The sequence below is a fragment of the Arachis ipaensis genome, chromosome B7 (genome assembly GCF_059453495.1).
Source record: "Arachis ipaensis isolate K30076 ecotype BB chromosome B7, ASM5945349v1, whole genome shotgun sequence".
Lineage (NCBI taxonomy): Eukaryota > Viridiplantae > Streptophyta > Magnoliopsida > Fabales > Fabaceae > Arachis > Arachis ipaensis.
Window position 1 is genome coordinate 37,206,171 of NC_142442.1, and position 13,588 is coordinate 37,219,758.

General features: G+C 33.8%; 2 pseudogenes; one reads left to right on the forward strand and one right to left on the reverse strand.

The window, feature by feature from the left end:
- Positions 1–13,588, forward strand: part of LOC148550860 (coniferyl alcohol acyltransferase-like) — an 82,825-nt pseudogene that overhangs the window by 50,650 nt on the left and 18,587 nt on the right.
- Positions 1,788–5,365, reverse strand: LOC110264953 (zinc finger BED domain-containing protein DAYSLEEPER-like; annotated as a pseudogene).

A 13,588-nucleotide genomic window follows, 5' to 3' on the forward strand; every position in this document is an offset into this window, starting at 1 on the left:
AATTCTTCAACATAAAAACAACTAAATAAATCTCAACAACATAAATATAAATAACATAACAAAGTCTTAATAAAAACATAACATAAAAAACTCCAAGCTGAGAAGTGAAGCACCGATCACTAATCAGATTCATCACCAGAGTCTTCTTCATCTATTAGTTGAGGAATTGGCTCAAGTTTTACAATAAAATATAATAAAACAAATTGATGGATTACCATGTGTTCATAACACGCAGCGGAAGAAAAGAAGGTAATCCTAAAGATCTATTTTTGTGCTTAAACTTTATTCCAATAATAAACAATCAGATCTAAATACCTTTAAACGCTTTAGTAAAAGCTTTATTCTTCGATTGTACGAAGATTCTATGCGTATCCACACCGAGACCAACCTTTGCTGTCAACTCCTTGACCAATAGACATCTGATCTAAATTGAGAAACCTCTTGCAACTCTTTGCACACCATAAAATTCTTCTCCAAGAATTAGGCTCACATACATTTATGTGCGTAGAGGTAAAGGAATAAAACTCTTGTTATTCTCTCTTTTCTGTGATTCCTCTACTCTTGGCATACACATATATATAGTATGAGATTTGTTAATGATTTTAAATTTGAATCTCAATTCAAATTTGAATCATATCTTAAAATTCTAAATCTGAATCCTTCAAATTTATGAATCATATCATAACTCAATTTGAAACAGAATCAGTTAGGATCTCATCCAAATTTAGAAATAGAATAACTAATTATTCTCAAATCTCATTTAATATTCTCAATTATCATACTATTATTATATTCATAGTGCTAGCAAAGAATATAACAATATTCTATTTTGAATTAATATAATTATTTATTTGATCAAATCAAAATAATAATTAAATAATTCTACAACAAAGATTAGAACACTCGTTAGTGTATGATCCCATAGGTTCAATACTAAGCGGGTAGTAAATTAGTCATACTGAATTTACTAATCAAGGTTGGCATCTAGCAACACTCCTCAATGACCCAATAGTATGAAGTAATATATTTTTACTAAGAACCTTAGAAGAACAAAGTATAATTCCTTCCATCTTTCCAGCTCTTGGTTAACCCTTAGAGTATGGTTTAATTGTCAAACTCTAACTTGTTAGCATTATTATAATGAACTGTGCATGACTTAAGAAACTCATTTCTTCATTCATTCAATCTCCTTGGCCAAGGTTTTATTCATCTCAGTCATTATAATCATAGAGCTCAAGCTCTTTACCGAGAGTTGACGGATTCCTTATTGACTAATCATTAATTCTACAAGTATTTAAATCATACCCAATATCCATTCAACTAGCACCCTAGGGTATTAGGTGTCCGGAATCAAAGTATAATAAATACATTGTTAATTACTATGACAGTCGCAGGTCAAAGAAAACTCTATTACCGTGTTCATCTTGAGAATATCCTATTGACAAATATGCGGTAATTATAACCATTAGGAATTCTCAATGTGAGTCAGTTCAATGGTGATATCTCTATATGCACCTTCTATATATATAATTTAATAAATGAGATCTATTAATCTTCATCCAATGAAGACCATTATATATATATTGATCTTTTTGGATTACTAATTTCCTTTTTAATAATCCTATGACCAAGAACAATTTAGATTAAATTATAAAAGATTTATCTCTCAATATTATGATCACTACCACAATGATAAATCTCTAAATTTAATTAAGGACCTTATTATATTAACATTTTAATATAATAACAATAACAAATTATTTGACACATGATTGATTGGATTGTGGTCATACTCCTTATTCCCAACATAAATATTAGTAACTTGAACATATTATCAAGTAGTAATGTTAATCAATATATGTAGATAGAATAAAACATAATAATAAAGAACATTACCTTTCTCAAGTTTTTCAAATTCTTCAAAAGACTCCTCAAGGTCAATTGGCAATGAATTGGCTCGAAACCAATTTTGTGCACAAATCAAAGCTTCAACAATTTTTGGGGTAAGAGAGCTTCTATATTGATTAAGCACTCTACCTCCAGTGCTAAAGGCGGATTCAGAAGCAACCGTTGACACCGGCATAGTTAGAATATCTCTCGCAATTTGACTTAGAATAGGATATTTGTAATTGTTAGAGCTCACTTTCCACCAAGTTAAAATATCAAAACTACTTGGATCAACTGGTTTCTCCAAGGACTCCATGAGATATAAATCCACTTCATTTGTGTTGACACTTTCACTTGCTTGTACATTATTTTCAAATGCTGCTGCAAAGTGAACATCATCTAAGGCACTATCATCTATATCCACATCTTGGCTGTGTTGTGCAGATTGGTGTGCTTGATCACTATTGAGAGCAACCCTATAGCTGTTGAACAAGCCATTGAATACTTCCTTCACCTTACCACATAAGAAATTAGCATCCTCCTTCTCAAACAACCTTTGAAAACTCCACCAACAAACTTAATCTTATATTTAGGGTCAAGTACCACAGCCACAAAAATTATCATATTCATGTTTCTCAAGTTACCCCAATATTTATCATGCTTAGCCTTCATTTTTGTAGCCATACCCTTAAGTAATATGTCATTACTATCAGCCCAAGTTTTCAAAGAACTAAGAATTGAACAAAAGTGATGAAAATATGAAGAAGAGGTCACAAATGTAGAACCCGAGACTTTTTTTGTTACATCAGAAAAAATCTTCAAAACCTCACAAAGCATCTTACATTATCCCAATCTTCATTCTTTGGAATGCCCCCTTGCATCATTACAAACTCAGCATCCCTCTCACTTAATCTCTTAAAGGCTTTTTGGAATTTTAAAGCACTATCAAGCATTATGTAAGTGGAATTCTACCTAGTGGGACATCTAATTGCACAAAAGAGCAGTATTGGATCCTAGCCTCTTTAATACAACTTTTGAACCTATCCATGCGATTAGGAGAAGCACGAACATATCTAACAGCATTCCTAATTTTACTAATTGAAGAATGCATATCCCTCAAATCATCATTCACTACCAAGTTCAAGATATGAGCACAACACCTAACATGCAAATATTTACCTTTTAAAGGATGTGAATTCCAATCCTCCATTCTACCTTTCAAGTAACAAATGGCAATATCATTTGAACTAGCATTATCAACTGTGATGCTAAAGACCCTACTTGTTTTCCAATTTAAAAGACATTTTTCTATCTTTCTACCAATTGTTTCACCTTTATGATTCTTGATAAGACAAAAGTTAAGAATTCTCTTTTGTAACTTTCAATCTTGATTAATAAAATATGCAGTGAGGCAAAGATAGTTTAGATTTTTTACAGAAGTCCAACAATCAGTGGTCAAACACACACTTTGATTTGAATTTATAAAGACACTCTTCAACTTATGTTTTTCATTCATGAACAAGTTCCAACAATCCCTAGCAACTAATATTCTGCCCGGAATATGGAGTTTTGGCTGCAAAACACTCATGAAATAACGAAACCCCTCTCCTTCGACAAATCTAAAAGGCAACTTATCTACAATTATCATTCTAGCAAGAGCTTGTCTACATAAATCAGGATCAAATGATACAGCAATCAAAGAATTACCCATCCCATTTCCTTCTTCTTTTTTAAGTTGCTGCATAACAAGTGCTTTTTGTGTGGGATCAAGTGAATCTTTTGGAAATTTTCTACACTGACTCAACAAGTGACTTTTAAGATTGCTAGTACCATTTTTATGTGAATCAGCAGCATAAGATGCTCCACACCACTTACATATAGCCCTAGGTTTAGGACCACTTTCATCTTTTTTAAAATGCTCCCAAGTCCAAGACCTAGGTCTAATAGGTTTTTTAGTGTTACCTGTACCTGGTTCCTCAGACTAGCCAGGATTAGTTGACTCATCAGCAACATTTGCTTTGCCCCTCCTCCTCTTAGATCTAGTTCCTTCATTGTTCTGATCACTGCGTGGCGGCAGCGATGGTGGCTGCGTCTGTGTCTGTGTTTGTAGCTGGGACTACGACTGTGGCAGCGGCATCGACTCTGACTGTCCCGAAGATCTAACTGATTCAAAAGTGGACGGAGTAGCACTAGTAAATCCTGGGTCACTGCTTTGAACATCCTGTGATAACCAAAATCAGTTTATGTTATTTTAATATTTTTTTTCAAATAATCAACATATTGAATTGTTACTAACATAAACTTTCCAAAATAAGAATATTACCTCATGATATGAAGCTGACATTGTTGACCTTCAAATTAAAAGTTAAAATCAACTGAACAAATATAAAATCTGCAAAAGTACAACAAAAAATTTAATATAACAGATTCTCAAAGATAATAATAATAGATTGTCAAAAATAACAAATTTAACATAATAAATTGTCAAACTAAAAAGAACAGATTGACTTCAAATTCAATACATTAACAGAAAATCAGAAATAGAGAAGAAAAACTGTTTCTTTTTTATTTTTAATAAAAATGTCATCGAGAAAATAGAGTTGGTGGTGGTTCGTAGATATTATTATTACAACTATGGTTTGAACATCAAAGACACAGATAATGTTGATCGTCATATAAAAAAATAAAAAATAAAAACTCACCGAGAAGAGGAAGCAGAAATGACATCGAAGAGGAGCGGCGGATGGCGTCGGTAACTTGGCATGTGATGGTGAAAGTGAGTGAGGTCTGAGCCGAGGTGTACGTAATGTGAGTCTGTAACGGTGAGGTACAGGGTTTGTGTTTCTTTGTGGGAAAGGGAAAATGGGGAATGACTGAATGAGTGTGTGCAATGCAGCGCTGTGGGTGATTGGGTCTGGGCTTGGTGGGGGAAAATTAAGGGAAATGGAATAAGGAACTAAGGCCTAAGGGAGTATGGGCTGCCGTATGGTATTATTATTATTATTATTATTATTATTATTATTATTATTATTATTATTATTATTATTATTATTATTATTATTATTATTATTATTATTATTATTATTATTATTATTATTATTATTATTATTATTATTATTCGGTTCGGTTCGGTTGTATAGAGTGGAACCGCAAACCGAACCGAACCGCAATAAAACCGATCCAAAATAAAAAAAATCCAAAATTGAGCGGTTTAAAATGGTTTTCGGTTTGGATCGGTGCGGTTTCGCAGTTTTTTTTGGACCAGTTTGGATGTGAACACCCTAGACACAACCCATACAAAAGGTGATTGTGGATTGTGTGCTCCTGCTCACAAGTGGGACCACGCTTCTCCACAAAACACAATAGCAGCATTTAAACTTGTTCCCAATTACGTTAACAAGGCATTAAGAATATAAGACACATTTGGCATCGGAGCCACTTCAACTGTCTCGGACACAAAGTTACGAGGATAACGCATACATGCTTAACAAAACAAAGGGAAGGAAAGGTGACACAACTTGTCATGGCTTCCAAGCACGGGAAGATGTATGCCATGGCAAAAAGACAGAGACTTAAGTGGCGACGGCACAAGCTAGGCAACAGTGCGAAAAAGTTTGCGCCACGCCATTTCACTGTTGACTTTGACTTCTAGCTTGTTCTGATTGGTTTCTGCATTCACAATATTTGTTGCAGTCCTCATTCTAACTTTGCCTTCGTTAAGCTAACCACACGAAAGGGAGTGTTAGTGTTAGATAAGGTGGTGGTGGCTGATGGGTCAACATGTTAAATAATTGAGAAGCTGACCGAAGTTTGCAATATAATGGCATTTTTACCTTCTTCGAAAGTAAGGCAGGGTTGAAGTTGCCATCAAGTTGTAGCCAATACAAGCACCAAATTGGAGTATCATCATCCTTTATAGTGAAAGGAGATATGTCCCAGAAGAAAATGTCAGGCATCTGGCTAGTAAAGCAAAGTGAAAATTACATTAAATTTGGGGGTTTATTGGAGAAAAGTTTCCTTACCTGTCTGGACGGAATGGAATCGTCGGTGAGTATTCTATGGGCCCCCAAGTAGTAGGATCCAGAGAGATCACATGGAAACTTGGCAAGTTTCTATCAAGTCTAAATATCTAGCCAAGCACGACAAGCTGCAAGAAGGCGAGAGACACATGAATACTAAAATGATCGTCTAAGTTACCAACAGTAATGAAATGCGTTGCAGCTAAGCATTGGTTTTCCAGGCAGACAACAATAACTCACTATAGTCCTCATGTTCCGCTCCCTTCTGGTTTTGTTCTCATTAGTCCTGCAAATGTCAAGTGCTAACACCTTACCTTTTTTAACATCTAGGACCATCATGTACCAGCTATGAGAAGGCTCCAATATCAGCACGAATACCTGTGTAGTATAAAGGGAAGTTAGTTTAGTTAATCCTCGTGCCAGTTAAAAAATAGACATTACATTGTCATTACATATCTCAAAACAAGTAACTACTTACATGCTCCAGTTCATCTGTTTCTGGCATCCATCGGCCCAGATAAGTCTGAAGGATTGCCTCTACGGGTTTCAGTTGGAGGATATGGTCCGCAAATGAGGAAGGCAAGAACCAATCACACATAGGCTTGGTTCGATGTGCTCTAAGTGAGGCAAGCCATGCGATGGTGTTCACTATCTGGTATGCCAAAAAAGTAGTTGCATTATGCGTGTAGAACGGAATGGTGATATGTCGGGACTCCAAATAAAATTGAATGATTGGAGAAAACTTACATCTGTGTGAGGAACATATCTAGGGCATAGAGACAAGAACATCCCTCGAGGCATCTGTAGTTCAAGGCACTTGTACAACATCTCTCTGACCAGTAAACAACCAAACATGTCATAACTCATGGAACCCCCATTTTGTACCAAAGCATTCTACAGTTACAAAGCAACCAAAACTTACTCATAATCTTCTTTTGACTTGGGCTTTTTGAATATGTAGGCAGCCATGACAGTCTCATCGTATAAGAGTGACATGCCGATCATCGGCCAAAACTCCATCTCGTACCCCTACACATGAAGTTGGCATGTTAATGCCCCAGTTAGTTTTTTAAACCATGCATGAAACAACATCAATTAGTTACATTTAGAAAATGAACTTGCCAGCGGGATTAGCATCGTTGGGGACTCCATGTTTCTTGTCAGTGTGTTCCGCGACCATGGCCTGGGTATAGGCTTGAAAGCCCCACATCCAAGAGTTGCAGTTGCTGCAGGGGGTGTCTGTGGGATATTGCATGTCGCTGGCGAAGGGATCCTGCTTAGAATATCACCTGTCTCCATCTTTGGGATCTTAGATGGTCCTTGCCGAGTTAGTTCTGAGCTAAACAAGTTACAGACTTGACTAGTGGTGTCCACTTGGGAGAGAGTTATAAGATGTGCCATGACCTATTAATACAAAGACTATTGAGCATGCAATTTGTACAGTATACTATGCATAACATTGCTATAAGTTGGACAAAGTCAGGAATACCTTGTCCCTATGTGTGCGGGCAAGAGCAGTTGTGATTGGGGCCTGGCTGACCCCCACTTTAGGCATGCCAACGCACCAATACGGAAACCCTCCACTTTGCAAAGAAACAATGGTGGTCGGGGCACGTGGCCTAGGAGTAGAGAGGGATTCGTCGATGATGGCATCATCGTCATGGCCAGGAGAATTTGGGACTATTACGTCTAACAGGCTACACACTTTGGAATCAAGCTGACCTTTACCCTTTTTGGTTTGGCTAATCAGGTGGGTATAGCCTCCACGTTCGCCCCCTGCATCTGGTCCGGGAGGAGAGAAGCCAAGGTTTGCAGCAAGCCTCAGCGGTTCAGAAAGACCTACAGTTGTGCTAGTGACATTGCTATGCCCGGCCAGAATAGCAGACGATGTTGGCATCCATACCCCACTGCTGCATCCTGCCTTGGCAGTGAGAATCTGCTTCAGATCCTCCAATGCTGATTGAGTATGCTCCACTCGCCTGGCAACGTCGATTAACCTCCTATCACCTTCGACCATCGTGGCTTCCATTCGCTGCAATAACCTACAACATAACAGGAACACATTCGTTAGTCGTTATCACAAACGATATCTATTTTTCCATTAAATGCTGTAACAAGGCAAGCATGTGTCCTTGTTACTATTGTTGGGTATGCCCTTCTATCCTTTAATGTTTTACTTGTGTTAAAAGAGGTATAATGAGCATGGCTGAATTGGTTGGGTTCTTTATATAGGGTTTTTATATTTTCAGTAAGCTTCCAGAAATAGGAACACCTCATGAACTGTAGTTACAACAAAAAAAAAGATCCATCTATGTAAAACAAAAACATTTAGCTGGGTTATGTCAGTCCCAGCCACACTACATGCTAAGCTGAAGATATAGTACACGCATCGGATGAAAGATTTGGGAAGGGGTTGCAACTTGCCTGCACGATATTAAATATGCGCTTTAGGAGCATCTTCTCTCCCTCCACAAATCCCTCCGGGTCGACCTCCGCTGTGACAAAAGGCGCAATCTCCTGATCCACGACGAAACCAACACTTTCGGTTAGATAGTTAACAGATGTTATATGAATTTAAAACTAAGTCGTTCGATTACTTACGACATCAATAGACATACCCAAGTTCAAGTTGGTGTCATCGGCCACCGCCACAGAGCTTTCTAATGGCGTCACATGCAACGACGGTTCGACTCTACATGTTGAAAAACAATGTTAGCTCCGGAAACCCATTTCTCCTCACCAAACATTTAAATGGCCCACGTCGTGCACGTGTTGGGGCAACGACTTTGAAATCAACTGCAAGAAAATTTTTTGGGCATTCACCAAAGTAACTACTTACCCTTCCTCCTCGGTAGGCCCCTATGATTCAATTAACGTCCCCCCTGGTCCATCATTGAAGCACCCCTTCAAGAAATTTATGCTGCAACTAAACACCCAAGTGTTCAGGAATTTTAAGAAAGGAGAATGATTGTACAACTAGGTGGATTGTGATCCAAAGTGATTTGGAAATGACCTTATATATAGCTGGTGTGGAGAGAGAACGAGAACCTGGTAAAGACTTCCCAGTGCCTTCCCAAGTATCTCCCCACGTGCTAATTTGCAAATAACCCCAACCATAGAACATCTTACTCTTGCCATTTGTATAGTCGGACCCCTTTCTTGGCTTCACCGAGTAGAATATCATTAAAAAAATAAATTTGCTTCTCAATTTGCAACCGCATGCCACGTTAGCGAAGTCCAATGACTCCATCGCTACTGTGTAACACTTATGGTTCGACCTAATACACTTGATTAATTGGGCCGAAAAAAAAGTTATCTCCACCATAGGCGCAATTTTCAACTTTGGCTTGCACCCTGAACCATCACATCAACCAATGTACTCAGTGGTCATCATTATTTTGGCACAGAAACCAGACATACCTGATCGACAATGGGGATCACCTCTGCAACTTTGCCTGCCATATTTCTTCCAGATCACTCTACTTTCGGCGTGAAGGTATCGAGACAGAGGCGATGTGGAACGATCGCGCGCCCCCATTTTCACGAGACGAGGATCCATTGCAAATAAGGACTGTACTTGGATTCTTATCTCCGCAACACAGCGCAAAAAGCAACAGTTTTCTTAACTGGCCATTACATCGAACGGGACACGAAAACCTGCAGAACGGGCTCTTCTAGATTTTTACCGGAACCAGAGGCATCCAAACGTGTTTAGAAGACTTCATGGTGAGAAGATCTCTTGCAGAAATTGTTTGCGTGCCCATTGCCACACACCTGCAACCTAAATTCTCTAACAGTCGTCCAAGGGTATACGCGTGTCTCTTTTAGGGTTAGAGTTTCACCAATGGCCAAATGAAACATCAATTGGAAAAATACCTATTTAGCTGAATATAGAAATTTGTATGCTAAGGACAAAGTTGTATTTAAATTAAAGAAAATACCAACTATATAGTGTGTGTTTGGACTGTAAATTATCAAAATGTTTTGTGAAAAATAGTGTTTTTATGGGATCCTTTTTGGGTTTAAGTAAGTGTGTGCTAACAAAAGTTATGTCTTCCCAACTCTATAACAACATTGATTTTCATAAAGTAAATATTGATTTAAAAACATTAGTTAAAATTACTTTTTGCTACATACTCACTAATGACATGGAATTATTATATAATTTTTTTTGCATGTTTATTTTTTGTTACATTTATTTGTAAAATGCTTTTTTTTGTATATTACATTATTGACACTCTTAATACTCTTTTATATTATGCAAAACTTTGTTACTAGTATTATTAGTTATGGACAATTTTTTTGTTTAATTTATTTTACATAATAAGATTAAAAAATAATGTTATAAAAATTTAATAATAAATTTAATGCACACAGATTTTAATTATAAAAATGAGTTTTCCGTGCCTGTGTAATTGTAAATGGTTTTTTTTTTTTTTTGGGAAACAGGTTTAATATTGTATGTTTTTGGTACGCTTCGTACTCTTTTCTAGCATGTTACTAGTGTCTGTTTTTGTGCCATGCACGGAGTAATATATAAAATTATATAAAAATTTGTTATTAAATTTTAAATGAAAAATATATATAGTACTTCTTATTATTATAAATATTTTACAATTTAAAAACATTAAAAATAATTAATATTTATTTTAATTAATTTGGATTGGTTGAATTGTTAACTCATTTTTGTGCTTAAGCAAGTTTTTGGTGTTCGAATCTCATCCTTAATAAATAGAGAATCAATATGTGGTGGATTAATCCTAGACTTGCCGAGCTACCAAATCTGTAGACCATAATTGTATGTGTCTTTAAAATGGATTATTTTTTCATTAATAGCAATACTATAGACTTTTGTCTTTATTGAAATTTAGTTAGGACAATTTTATTTGTTGGTATCGTTTTCATTTGTGAAGTCAAAACAACATGATCAACGTTGTAACTTGTTAAAACTTCACATTTTATGAAACGATTTTTAAATTTGCAAATTCATAAACTTATGTAGTTACAAAAGTTATTAGAGCGACTAATATTACCTGATAACATGGTGTATTGAAACACCATTGATGTGTATTAGTTAATTTGAGGAGAAGCCAATAGTAACTTTTGTTATTCAGTATATAATTTTTTCTATTGAAAAATAATTTAATATTTTCTAAATTTATGGATATATTTTTTTCTAATTTCTTACACCATTTTATTTGACAATACTTACCATTAAAAAAATAGTAAATGACCATACTATACCACAATATATATATGATGTGCAAAATAATTTTTTTCCTTGAAATTAATTCTGCTTAGTGAGATAAAATTTGACATATTTCTTATTTTCTTAATCAAATTTAAATTTAAATTTAGAATTGAGTAATGACTCCTTTTTTTTAATTACAATAAAAATAAATTGGTTAAATGTAAAATATTTAGCATGTATTAATTTCAATAAGTTAAATTTCAATTTCCAAAAATTGGATTAAATATTAAGTATAAACTTAATAATGAGTAATATAATATATATATTATATTCGTACGTAAATAATAATATCCAATGTATTAATTATTTATTTTTCGACAGAATTATTGTATAATCTACAGAGGATTAATTTATTATCGAAATTTTTTTTCATAAACTTTGTATTATGGAAAAATAGTGATCTTATTTGTTAATTTTATTTACACAGTTTTCATAATTTTTTAAATAGGTGATTAACTTAATTAATAATCTTTACTATTGCTTTTATACTAAAAAAATATCAGTTTAAACTACTTACATACTCTTCACTACTTATTAATGAATAAGTAAATAAATATTTAAATTATTATATTTATTGTCCTAGATAATGACTTAAGTTACGTATGCTGTATGTTCAATAATATTTTCTATGTATATTTATTAAATATAAGATAAAAAATTGTTCAACAAATTATGTAAATAGTTATTACAGGGAAAAAAATTATATATCATATATAATAATCCTTGATATGCATAGTGTCCTGTATATATTAAAATTATCTATTTTAATTATATGAGTTATTGTTATTTTTTTAATATTTCATTACATAAAAAATAATATTTAAAACTGAAAAAGAAATAATTAATTTTTTTAATCTAAATTAAAAAAAGTCATGTAAATATATTCAACTTTTACATATCCTAAGTATTATAATATTAAATAGTATAGTCTATGCTATAATAATGACTCAAAATATTAATCCAAGATATATTTGGGCTTATTAAGTCCTCAACGCATGCAATATCAACTAGAATCCGTTGTTAGTGTCCCAAATCCGACTTAGGTTCATTACCTTAAAGGTCCAATGCAGCTGAAGTCCGTACGCCCCCAGTTAAGTCGACTCAAATTGGATCTCCGTTGCTAGTTAGATATGGTAATGAGTACTCTTGAGAAGCCCCCTTCCCATCCCTCACTCCTTATTTAAAAAAAAAAAAGCCCGCGTTCCTTCTCCGTCATTGCAAGTTCTTATTTAATTACCCCTTAGGGAATGCAGATCTCCTCGGTAAAATTTTGAAAAAAATTACTACAGGCAGGTTGAACTTCCGTCAACAGTGGTAGAAAGACTAAATTGAGATATTTTTTTACTACAATATTTGTCAAACAAACAATTAATGAAACGGTCATCCATACCTTATTATTTTGAGTATATTTATACATTAAAAAAGAGTTGAAATAATTAATTGATCAGAATAATGACATTAATATTTTTTCATAAGACTTGTTATTATTTAGAATTAGGAAATAGCCATAAATAAATTTATTTTCTTAATGAGTGTTAAATTTGTTGTCAACTTCTATATTTCCTTTAAAATTTTAGTGTCGTTACGTCTAATTTCTACATTTTGAAATGAATTTACTCAAAAAAATTAACATGTAAATCACGTTATTATTACAAATTACTTTTTTTTTACAGAATTAGTCGTGCTTGTTTGAACCGTTAAAATTAGCTTCTAATGATATCAAAGTCAACCTACTTTACTATCTTGTGCCTTCAAATAATTTACACCACTAACATAAAAATATAACAACTGAAAAAAAAAATTCTTTACAATGGGTATATTCATTGTAATAAATATTCTTCTATCTAATACTCTAAAAAAATACATTGGCCACTTTGAATTACTACAGGTCAACTTCCATCCACATTAGTAGTATGCCTAAATTGAGATATATTCTTTAAACAAACAATCAATAAAACACAATTCCGTATTAAAAGTGGCATGGTTTTTGTTTCGTATTTTTTATTTAAAATAGATTATGGTAAACTGAACATTGTTCGGATTGCATTAATTGAAATTACTTTGAGATGAATAATTAGAGAATAGGACATGAATTTAAATAATAATTTTATGTGACTTTATAAATTTACTTGGGATATTTAACTAAATTTTAACATTGGTTTAGTATTCTCAGTCCTCTCCAGTCTCTTATAGGATTAACAGAATCATCATTTAAAGCTAAAAATTATTCGATACAAAAAAGTTTACAATAAAATAAAAAAAATTATATGAATAAAAAATAATAACAGTTTCAAAAAAAATAAAAAATGCTTGAAAGTATGTTAGACAAAAAATGTTATTAAAAAACAACAAAATTCACCATATAAATAACAAAGGACACAATTGGTATGTATAAATAAATTTCAGTCCAATTTGAACAGTTGGAAATCGT